At 39.9% G+C, this 12,365-nt stretch overlaps 1 non-coding gene across 1 annotated transcript; it reads right to left on the bottom strand.

Moving 5' to 3' along the window:
• Nucleotides 1–1,158: 1,158 nt before the first annotated feature.
• Nucleotides 1,159–1,261, bottom strand: LOC149822414 (small nucleolar RNA R71). The gene has a single exon (XR_016426315.1). It is a non-coding gene; the product is annotated as a small nucleolar RNA R71 (small nucleolar RNA).
• Nucleotides 1,262–12,365: the final 11,104 nt, after the last annotated feature.

Raw genomic sequence — 12,365 nt, 5'->3', positions numbered from 1 at the left:
ATTTTAGTGATTAATTGTAGTTGTATTAACTTTAAAATTGTAGATTGATATTTGTAATTAATAAATCAAATTTTCTAGACATATCGTGATTAATTCCTGTTCCCTAAGGATTCGACCCGTACTTACCACTTTGTGGAAAGTCGGTTTTTATATTTTTGGTTGACGATTTTCCAAAGTTTTATTGAAAATAATTGTTTTAAAAAGATCATTTCAAAATATCAACCAAATTTTGGCGCCGTTGCCGGGGAACGACGAATTAATTACTTTATTTCTTAGAGTTTGATTTATTAATTTGTTTTAGTTAGTTAATTAGTTGTTTTATTTTTAGTTAGTAGGATTAGTCAGTGAATATAGGATTAACATAGTTAGTAAATATAGGATTCACGTTCTGTTCTTTCTAGGATTCACTTGAAATTCATTCTGAAAGGAGCGATTAGACAGGTGGGTTTTAGAAAAACTTAGTTTGTGATTTCCTGTATTTATCTTTTCAGTACTTTAGAGTAGTTTAATTTGTTATTGCATTTACTTAGTTAGATCATTCTGACATAATTAGTTTAGCATATTTGTTTAGTAGTTGTCTATTTTGTGTTATTTCCATTTTACTACCTGTGTAGTTTAGATTTAGAGTTAGGTCGTTTGCTTACATCTGGTCTTAGTATCAGTGTATGCAGGGTCGACGAGGTCTAGGAACCCCATTACACCCATTTGTTGACAACCCAGAGAGAATTTTACATTCTCATCGAAGTTCGACAACAATGGCTGACATGGATCCTCCACCTCCACCCCCAGTTCATTCACGTCCTCTGCGGGAATACTTCATTCCCACAGACTATGTTCAGGCATCCTGCATTCGGAGACCCGATGTAGGAGCACCGCATTATGAGATTAAGGCCAGCATTATTCAGATGCTTCCATCCTTTTATGGCCTTAGTCATGAGGATCCCTACCGACATTTAGATGAATTCCTCGAAATCTGTTTTACTGTTAAGATACAGAATTTCGATGATGATGCTTTGAGATTGACTCTATTCCCTTTCTCATTGAAGAACAAAGCCAAGTATTGGCTAAAGTCCTTAGATTCTATAGAAATAGAGTCATGGGATCAATTGCAACAGGAGTTTCTTCGGAAATATTTTTCCATTGGTCGTATGAACCAATATCGTAGAGCCATCACTAGCTTTTCAGAGCTAGGTGGTGAGAGCTTTCATGAGACCTGGGAGAGAATGAAGGATTTCCTCAGGAAATGTCCCCATCATCAGGTGTCAAAATGGCAACTGGTGCAGAGCTTCTACGATGGATTGTCTGACAAGAATCGTCAGATGATCGACTCTTCGTGTGGAGGGACATTCATGCTGAAGAGCGAGGACGAAGCATGGAGGCTATTTGATACATTGGCCGAGAATTCACTCCACCACGCTTCGAGCTCTCATTCGGATAGAGCCACACCCAGCATTCAGAAGAAAGCTGGTGTTCTTGAGATTGGTCCATCTACTGCACTACAGTGCAAGGTAGACATGATTGCTCAGAAGCTGGACCAACTTCTCTCAGGACCATCCACTACACAGCAAATGTGTACTCTTTGTGCCAGTCCGGCACACGAGATCACTGAGTGCCCTTCGGCAGCTCAGTACCCTAAATTTGTTCAAGAACAAGTTCAGGCAGCTCAGGGTTACGTCAGACCGCCGAATAACCCATTTTCATAGACATATAATCCGGGTTGGCGTAACCATCCCAATTTTTCATGGAAGAATCCACAGTCTTCCATGCAGATGCCTATATCCTCTCAGCCAGTTCGGCAGCCATCTTTTACTCAGCCATTCCAGAGACTGAGCTATTCTCAGTCTTCTTCTTCTTCAGTTCCTCCCCCGATTCAGCAGGAGTCTGCCCCGCAGACATCTTTCGAGGAGAGACTTCTCCAGGCATTCCAAGAGGTGAAAACCTCTAATCAGAACGCCTTCGAGAAGTGTAGCCAGATTTTGAGCTCGCATACGCAGTCCATTGCGAAGTTAGAATCGCAAATGGGACAGTTAGCTGAGGCTATTAGTAGGAGACCCGAGGGTACATTGCCGAGTCAGGTTGTCATGAACCCGAAGGGCAAGGACCAGATTACTGGAGGCCTGTTTCATACTGAGACACAGCAGCAGGCCAAATCAGTTATGGCCTTGAGGAGTGGACGTGAGTATCACGTCGAGAGTAGAGAGCGAGAGAGTAGAGATAGGATAGAGGAGCCAGAGACCATTGTTTCACCTACATCGGCTCAGCCATCATTATCATCCACATCCCCATCTTCATCTTCATCCTCAGAGAAGAAGAAGGATAGGAGTGAGCCTTCTCACAAAGAGGAGGAGCCAGCAGAGTATATTCCCCCACCACCCTATCCCAAAGCATTAGAGTCTCCTGGATATAGAGGGAAGCAAGGTGCGAAGATCCAGGACATGCTTGACATCTTCAAGCATGTGCAGATCAACCTACCTTTGCTCGATGCGATTCAGCAGGTGCCGGCATATGCCAAATTCCTGAAGGAACTATGTACGCAGAAGCGTAAATCTAGAGAGAGAGTTCCTAACAGGGTCCATTTGACTGAGCAGGTGAGTTCAGTACTTCAGCATCAGACACCACCAAAGCTCAAGGACCCTGGAGCCCCTATCATTGCGTGTACCATAGGGAATATCCGGATAGAACGTGCATTGCTTGATCTTGGAGCAAGCGTGAACATTCTGCCCGGGTATTTCTTTGATTCTTTCGGGCTAGGAGAGATGAGATCGACTCCGATTACACTTCAACTGGCAGATCGTTCTGTCAAGGTACCGAGAGGTGTCTTAGAGGATGTGCTAGTTAAGGTGGATGACTTTTATTTTCCAGTCGATTTCATTATTCTTGATATAGAAGGAGTAGATAGCCAACACCAGACTCCGATTATTTTAGGCAGACCATTCTTGGCGACTGGCAATGCGTGCATCAACTGTAGGACCGGAGCCATGGATCTCTCATTCGGCAATAGGAAGGTAAAGCTGAATATTTTCAATGCCGCGATGGGACCAGCGGGAGACATGGACTGCTTTCATGTAGACATTGCACATGAGTTAGTGGAGGAGCAGCCCGAGTTGTACATTACTGAGGATTCTTTAGATCTGTACCATATAGAGAAGAATAGTAGTGTAGATAGTGTAGATGTGTCTAGAGTGTCGTCAGAGAGACCACCTTGGGGAGCTGTCAGGGAGCCTCTTCCACCACTTGCGGAGACCCCCACCAAATCTTCGATCGAGTCACCTCCGAAACTTGAGCTGAAGCCCTTACCAGATTCACTCAAGTATGCTTATCTCGGAGATGATGAGACTCTGCCTGTGATCATCTCGTCCTTGCTCACTGAGAAGCAGGAACAGAGATTGCTGACTATTCTTCGAGAGCACAAGTCAGCGATTGGATGGGGAGTTGCTGATCTGAAGGGGATTGATCCTTCATTCTGCATGCATAGAATCCATTGTGATGAGGAAGTCAAGCCATTTAGGGATATGTAGAGAAGGCTAAATCCCAACATGAAGGAAGTGGTGAAGAAAGAGGTGGTGAAGTGGTTGGATGCCAGAATCATTTACTCTATTTCTGATAGCCAGTGGGTCAGTCCGATTCAGGTTGTGCCGAAGAAGTCAGGACTCACTGTGGTGGAGAACGAGAAGGGTGAGAGAATTCCGATGAGAACCACTATAGGATGGCGAGTCTGCATCGATTATAGGAAGCTGAATGTGGCAACTAGGAAAGATCATTTCCCATTGCCATTCATTGATCAGATCTTAGAGAGACTCGCAAGGCAGAGCTACTACTGCTTTCTAGATGGATATTCAGGATACAATCAGGTAGCTGTCCATCCTAACGACCAGGAGAAGACCACATTTACATGTCCTTATGGCACCTTCGCGTTTAGACGTATGTTGTTTGGGCTCTGTAATGCCCCGGCTACTTTTCAGAGGTGCATGCTTGCTATCTTCTCGGACATGATTGATGATGTAATGGAAGTTTTTATGGACGACTTTTCTGTGTATGACTCTTCTTTTGAAGATTGCCTCCAAAAACTTACTCGAGTACTGAGTAGGTGTGCGGAGACCAATCTCGTCCTGAGTTGGGAAAATAGTCATTTTATGGTCCAGGAGGGGATTGTGCTTAGGACACATTGTGTCCAAGCGTGGTATTGAGGTTGACAGAGCGAAGGTGGAATCCATTTCCCGTTTGACTCCACCCACCTCTGTGAGGCAGATTCGATCATTTTTAGGGCATGCAGGATTTTACAGGCGGTTCATAAAAGATTTCAGCAAAATCTCTCGACCGCTTTGCACTTTATTGGAGAAAGACCAGCCCTTTGTTTTCGGTGAGGATTGTATGAAGGCCTTTGAGATTCTCAAAGAGGCCTTGATTACTGCACCTATTTTGAGACCTCCAGATTGGACTCTCCCATTTGAGATTATGTGCGATGCATCTGATTATGCTATGGGGGCTATTTTAGGACAACGCGTTGATAGGAAGCCCTATGTGATCTACTATGCGAGTAGAATTCTGTCTGATGCCCAGATGAATTATACTATGACAGAAAAGGAACTACTTGCGGTAGTTTTCGCATTGGACAAATTTAGGTCCTATTTACTCGGTTCGAAAGTGGTTGTCTATTCTGACCATTCTGCATTGAAATATTTGTTGAATAAGAAAGACACCAAACCGAGATTGATTCGTTGGGTTCTACTACTACACGAGTTTGATCTCGAGATTCGAGGTAAGAAGGGAAGCGAAAATGTAGTAGCAGACCATCTTTCCAGACTGATTGTGGAGACCACGCAGGATCAGAGGCCGATCAGTGATTCTTTCCTCGACGAGCAGATCATGTCAGTCAGTACATCGCAGTTACCCTGGTTTGCAGATATTGTGAACTATCTGGTTTCGAGGGAGATACCTGAGCATTGGAACAAGAATGAGCGTGAGAGATTCCTATCTCAGGTGAGGCACTATTATTGGGATGAACCGGAGTTATTCAAATACTGTGCAGACCAGATCATTAGGAGATGTGTTCCAGAGGAGGAGTACCAGTCCATTCTGAATTTTTCCCATTCATTAGCCTGTGGAGGGCATTTTAGCAGTAGGAAGACGGATGCAAAGGTTTTGCAGTCAGGATTTTATTGGCCCACACTCCACAGGGATGCTCATGAGTTCTGTAGGCGATGCCTGCGATGTCAGCAGATTGGGAACATGTCCAAGAGGGACATGATGCCCTTGCTTCCGATTTTGATAGTCGAGATTTTTGATGTTTGGGGCATTGATTTCATGGGACCATTTCCGCCTTCATTCGGAAATTTATACATTCTGGTGGCGGTTGATTATGTGTCCAAGTGGGTCGAGGCTGTGGCAACCAAGACCAATGATCATAGAGTAGTGCTTACGTTCATTAAGCACAACATTTTCAGTCATTTTGGTGTGCCATGAGCAATGATTAGCGATGGTGGCAAGCATTTTAGGAATGTACAGATAGCTTCTCTTTTGAGAAGATATTCTGTCAATCATAGATTCACCACTCCATATCATCCGCAGACTAGTGGACAGGTTGAAGTGTCCAATAGGCAGATTAAGCGAATTTTAGAAAAGACAGTTCGTCCGGACCGCAAGGATTGGTCCCAACGCTTAGATGATGCACTTTGGGCATATAGAACTGCATTCAAGACTCCCATTGGCATGTCCCCGTATCGCCTTGTATTCGGGAAAGCATGCCATCTTCCTGTCGAGCTAGAGCATAGAGCGTACTGGGCTATCAAGAAATTAAATTTTGACCTCACCCAAGCTGGCAAAGAGAGAGCACTGCAACTCTCAGAATTAGAGGAACTCAGGAATGATGCATATGAGAATGCCAAATTATACAGAGCTCGCACAAAAGCATTTCATGATAAGCATATTGTCAGAAAAGTGTTTGAGCCAGATCAGAAAGTGTGGCTATACAATTCTCGTTTACATTTATTCCCAGGGATGTTAAGATCGAGATGGACAGGTCCGTATATCGTGAAAGAAGTATTTCCCCATGGAGCATTGACATTATTCGATCCTATGACCCAAGGTACATTCAAGGTAAATGGGCAAAGACTGAAGCCATTCATTTCAGATGCCTTGCAGGATGGTGAGTGTGAGATAGTGCATCTCACAAAGGCATGAGGATTCGACCAGAGGGATGTATCATATGTACATTAATTTGTTTTTCATTTCAGTGTTTTTCTTTATTCAGTATTTCATTTCATATGTGCTAACATTTGTTTTGATGTATGCAGGATGAATCTAACACTTAGTGTATCAATTACCAGGTGCATGGAAGAGCTTTCAAAGAATTCAAAGATCAGATGAAAGTCAACTTCAGAAGCTCAGAGCAAATCAGGTTGTATCTATCCTTTCTCCCGTATTTTTGATAGTGTCTTTTAGAGTGCATGTGCATTACATTTTTATTCATTTTGTATGCCACTAGGGACAATGTCATTCAAGCATGGGGGGTGGTTTAGATGCATGCACACAAAAATTTCAAATTTTTTTTTTAGGACTGGTAATCAAAGTAGGCATTTGAGAACAAGTTGTAGCATATATGATTGTTTTTGACATAATCTAACAGTTTATAAATGTTTAAGCCCCATAAAAATTTTATTTTTTGAACTGAGTCAAATAGAGTAGTTGTTTATGAGATAATTCAAAGAAAAGATAGTATTTGATTGTTAGAAAATTTTGAATCACTTTAGTATAAGTATGCACAATATGTTTTGTGAAAGAAATAAGCAATGGAAAGATGTGTTTGAAAAATGAGTTTAAAAGAATAGAGCTACGTTTAGTTGTTGATGTCTTCGTGAATCCTAGTAGTGGAACTCAGACACGAGATGAAATGTTTGAGTCTCTTAACGAAAAGGATAACGAAGGAGATCATCTTCTTGTCTAAGTCGATATCTGTGGCCTTTGTAGTTCGAGTAAGTAGAATCTGAAGGGTGTTTTACACCTGGTGCCCCAAAGCCAGCTGGTTTGGGAGCCACTGGTTCGAAAGCTCGTTACATGAACTACATAGAAAGCCTAAGAGATAGAGACATTGCACAAGACGAGAGGAAAACTATACGTAAACTATTAGAATATAAGGTCTAGTGACTCGAGCAATTAAGTCCGAGGGATACTTTGTATCTAGTGCCATAAGGCCGGCCGGCTTGGGAGTCACTGACCCAAAGCTCGCTACACGGGTCACGAAAACTAACTATTTGAAATAGTGCTCATATGAGAAGAATGCTCAAGAAACAAAAGTTGAAAAAAGAGTGAAAATGAAAGAAAAAGAATGTGTTGAATGAGAAAATTTTCATTGCTTAGGCATATATGTGTATTACTGTGCAGAAAATATACAAGTGAGAATAAATGAGTAAAACATGAGAATACTTGACTTTCGGAGAAAAATCATGAACTAGCTACAATATTAGAAAAGTGAAGGAAAAGAATTTTTACTGTGGTGGCATGAGATTTTTAAACTTGTTTTGAGAATGTCAATTACATGAAATATTTGTTCCAACTGCATTCTTAAAAGCTTAATATTTTTGAAAAATCATCCTCGCATTTCACTGATGTTTGTGGGTAGCATCTCTGCAAACCCTCACGAGACCTTACACGTCCACTAGTGTAAGCTAGGGGTTTAAAGGGCTTGTTGCATATGCTAAATGCAACAGTGATTCCTACGAAAGTGAGTTAGTATTATGCATTCATGTTTAGCATTTTTTGTCTCTATGGCATATCATAATCAGGGTTTGTTAAGGGACTAACAAACATTCAAGCATGGGGGTATTTGATGATGCATGAAATGCACATCATGTTAACAAATTTTTCATGCATTTTGTAATAAGTTTAATATTTTAAACCCATGTTTAGATGTGTTTTGATAGTAAGGGGCTATGGTTCGAATTTCAGAAAAATCGGAGTTAAAATGAGAGAGTTATGGCTATTTCAGTGTTTGGGCACAGATTTCGAGGTGGATCGGATCCATATCCGACCCAATTAGGTTAATTGGACCTTGGATCAACTCTTAGAAAGCCCAAAACCCAACCCAAACGCCTATCCATATCCATTTCAAAAACTTTTGCAGAAAACCCCCCAGAAAGTGGCACCTGTAAACACCCCAAATTTTCACTCACTTCTTGACATCGCCCTCAATCGGCACATTTTAGTTCTTCGGAAGCAATGAAGGGCAAAATGGTCATTTTCCAAGATTGAACCTTGCAGAAGGTCCAAAATTTCATTCTTGAGCCTCAAAATCTCTATATTTAGGTTCAGAGACATCTTCAAATGGCAAAATTTCAAAATCCTTTTTTCTGGACCAAAAGGTAAAATTTCCAAGTCCGAGCTCAGAGTGACATTTCATAGAAAACGTCTTTGCATAGCATTGCATCATTTCATTGCACAGCATGTCATTTTGAGATCCAGAACTCCTGAGTTTCAAAATTGTCCATCCAGATTTGATTTTTAAACTTTTTCAAATTGATTTTTAAAACCCTGGGATATCAAAATTGCCAATCTTTCCCATTTTACCCCCAGGACTTTGAATTACAAAAATTTTCTCAAGAAAACAATCTGGATATTTGGATATTGATTTTAAAGATTTTATCTCAAAACTTTTTGCAAAAGATTTTAAATTTTTTTACAAATTTTGTTTTTACATTTATCCATATTTTTGCCCTGAAAACCCAATTTTTCCAAATTCTTGAAAAGCAAATAATGTTTTATCTCGTATTTTCAAATAAATGGAGCGGGACCCGCCTTTGAACTAGCATCATACTCAGACTCTCAGGTAAGTATCTTATTCTCAAGTGGGACCCACCCGGAGTTCATACCAATTTGCAAAATTGTCTTTTTCATTTCTTATTTATTTTTATTTTATTTTTTTAGTCAGTGGGCCCACACACATGTGGCACCCCAATTGAAAATAAAAGACTTTCAAAAACAAAACAAAACTTTATTTTCAAAAGGATTTTAAAAGTGGGTTGAGGTGGCATTTCCATAAAAGCCTCTCATTTTTTTTTATTTTATTTCTTTTTATTTGTTTAAATAAAGTTTTTTTTTAGAAGGAGGCAGCCTTAAATGGCACAGCCGAACTTCCAAAAAAAAAAAAAATAATAAATTTGATTTCTATCTAAACTTAGGAAATAAAACAAGGTTTTGAAAAAAAACCAAAGAGGCGCCTCTTTTAAAATAGCAAGCTTTCAAAGCAATGAGGCATCGGTTTCATGCCTTTGCAAAAATTTTCAACAAAATTTTCAAAATTTTTTTTTAACGGAACCTCATTAAGGGAAGGGGATGCGTTGCTTTTGTAGAGGAAAGGAAAGTTTTTCTTCTTTAGAAAGGGAGACACTCACGAAGGAAAGGAGGAGGATCTTTTGATTTGGGTTTTCGATTTTTTTTGGTAGGGAGCCAAAGGAGGAAAGAAAGAGGCGTTTTGGAGCTTCAGCCAACCATTTTTGAGGAGGAGAGCCATCTTCAGCAAAGGGGGCGACGTCTTCACGGACCTTCAGCAGATTTCTTTCAAGCCATCTTCAGCCCTAGCCATTGGAGGATCGAGGGCCATCTTCAGTCCTTCAGCCCAGCCAACGTTGGCATCTCTTTCAATCCACCATCCTTCAGCTGTAGCAGAGATTCAGCCTTTATCGCCCACTTTTCCTTTGCCCCTAACCCTCCAGCATTTCCCCTTTCACCTCCAACGATTGCTATCCATCTACCTTCAGCCCAGCCTCTTCATCAGCTCCTTCACGTTACCTTCAGCCAACTGCTACCCATCTACCCTAAATTCAGCCACAGGACCTCCACTCGCTGCCATCATCCTTCTTCAGCCCCGCCAGTAAGAGGCTGAGCGTGGAGCTCTTTCACCTCCACCGGTTGGCTCAATAGCAGAAGATCGGCCATCACCATCCTCTACGTTACCTTCAGCCTTCCCAGCTTCTCCAGCCAACAGGAATCCCAGCCGATTGCCATCCCCACTTCAGCCACAGACCATCCAGCGTGAACCCAGCTGCAGAAAAAACGATTTTCATTCGCTCTCTGCAAATCATTTGGAACAGGGGATATACAGACAAATTCCTATTTTCTGGAGTTGTTGATGGAAGGAATATCTGGGTTAAGGATCTGACTGCATCTGTTAGCACCAGTCTGAACTTGAGGCTGTTGTAGGCAAAGGTATGCCATCATTCTTTGATCTTTTCACTTGATGCACTGCTCAAGCTAGTGGTGGAAGTTCGTTTTTTTTTTTTCTTTTTTAAGAAAGAAAAAAAAAAGAGTTACGTGAAAGTTTGCTGATACTGCTACTGTATATCATTCATTCAAATAAGTTTGTTGTTTTCACCTCTTGCTCTCTGCTGCACACTGCTGTTGATCTTGCAAATGAGACAAAGATTGACAATGAAGTCAATACATCATTTTAGGTTTCTGTTCATCTTGACTATATAAAGTCCAATTCTCTGATTTCCTGTTTTAACATGAAAAAAAAAGAGCCTAAATCATTATCCTAATGTATACTTCCAGTTTTCAATTTTTTAATAATTGCATGTCTAGAATATTTTTTTTTACTCCATTCTTGATCAAGCTGTGTGCTGGACATTAACAGTCTATTTGAATAGGTCCCTAAATGTTCTGAGAGCTGCATTAATTACACTTGAACTTTGTATTACAAAACCTACAGCTGATTGTGAGCAGTGAGCTGCGTACACTTCAACCAATTTTCTAAATATATGTCCACCTTCAGGTATTTTCTGGCCCTGTGGTAACACTCAAAGTTTTCAAGGACAATGTGCTGGTCCGAGAGTTCCTTGTCATAATTCCTTATTTTCGTGGAATAGTTGTTTTTTTTTTTTTTTTATGGTAAGAAATGGTGATTTTAATCATCTAGTGGAAGTGCCGGTGTATAATATATCAAAGTTCCATTATATATTCTGCTGCATCTGCTTCTATTCACAATCATGAAGAGTATGCAGAGGAGATATCTTCCAATGAATGCCAAGCTTCAAAGAGGCAAAAAATAGATGCTGGTCATCTGTGTAAAGTACATCAGCTACATGATATAAAACAACCAATATCTTTGATTCCTAAGGCCCTCATAAGAATACCATGTCAAAGCAACCTCTCCAGCTGCTTGGAGAGACATGGCTCTGGTCCAAGTAACAAGTGTTCGTTAATGGATAGGTATGTTGATGGCATTCATGAACAAGCTAAGTTGAGATTGACTGTGCCAAGAGAAACATCATGTCCCTACCTTAGTTATGAAATTTTCCACTGCAAAATGTGTGTATATAGCCTCAATTTGCAGAAAAGAAGTAAGATATCCATCACAATGATATCTCACTACTTCTTTTTTCCAAATTCACATTTGTCATACTACCTTAAAGTTTCCCCTGTATATATGTGAGAATTTCTGTACATTAGCATAATAGTTCTAATTTCCATCAACCACCTGTGTATTTCAGTTGCTCTTCATTCCATATGTGTCCATACTCCTCTTTTATGCAGAAGTGCAGTCTTAACAATCGGCTATGTTCATGAACGGATATATCCATATCCGTTCATGATCTCTTGACCATATTTTGCATGCTTCATTATTGGTATATGGGGAAGCTCCATACCCATTTTTATTGAAAAATACATTATAATTTGAGAAATACAGCTTTGTGAAATTGCCTACAGAAACTGTATATACTTGTATTTTCTGATTTTACCCATTATATGGATTTTCCATTTATATGTATATGTTTCTCATTACATGTATATATATATATCTATATATATATATATATCTATTGTATATCTACCTATATGTATATGTGTATATGTATATATGGATATATATATGTGTATATATATGTACAGATAGACTTATATATGTATATATATCCCTTCATGTACACTTATCATCACATATATTTTCTTTTCTTTTATTTTTTTTTGTGAATATATCTTCATTATCATATATCATTCATCATAAATTCAAGTATTTCTACATTTACTTGCATATCCTTGTTACATATAGTATATATGTCCATTCCCTCGGTTATCTGGTATTAACTCTCTTTTTGCAGGAAAATCTAGAAGATGCTGATTCCTTGGCTCCATTTCAATTTTCTTTTACTTTATGTTATGCAATGTAACAATCCAATGTAAACCTTGGCATAAGATTTACTTTTACTGCTTAGATTAGGCCGCATCTCATATAGTTTGATTTCAGTAATATCCTGATTTTATGATGCATATATCTAAATTTTCAAAATTCACCGTGGATGAACACGAATGGCATGTGCACCAACTCTTAGAGAGTTGATGAACTCGGTTGAATCCATATTTACGGCCCTAGT

The sequence above is a fragment of the Nuphar pumila genome, chromosome 11, assembly GCF_984573655.1.
Source record: "Nuphar pumila chromosome 11, dmNupPumi1.hap1.1, whole genome shotgun sequence".
Classification (NCBI taxonomy): Eukaryota; Viridiplantae; Streptophyta; class Magnoliopsida; order Nymphaeales; family Nymphaeaceae; genus Nuphar; species Nuphar pumila.
Note: the sequence above shows the minus strand (reverse complement) of the source record. Positions and strands in the feature narration are given on the sequence as shown.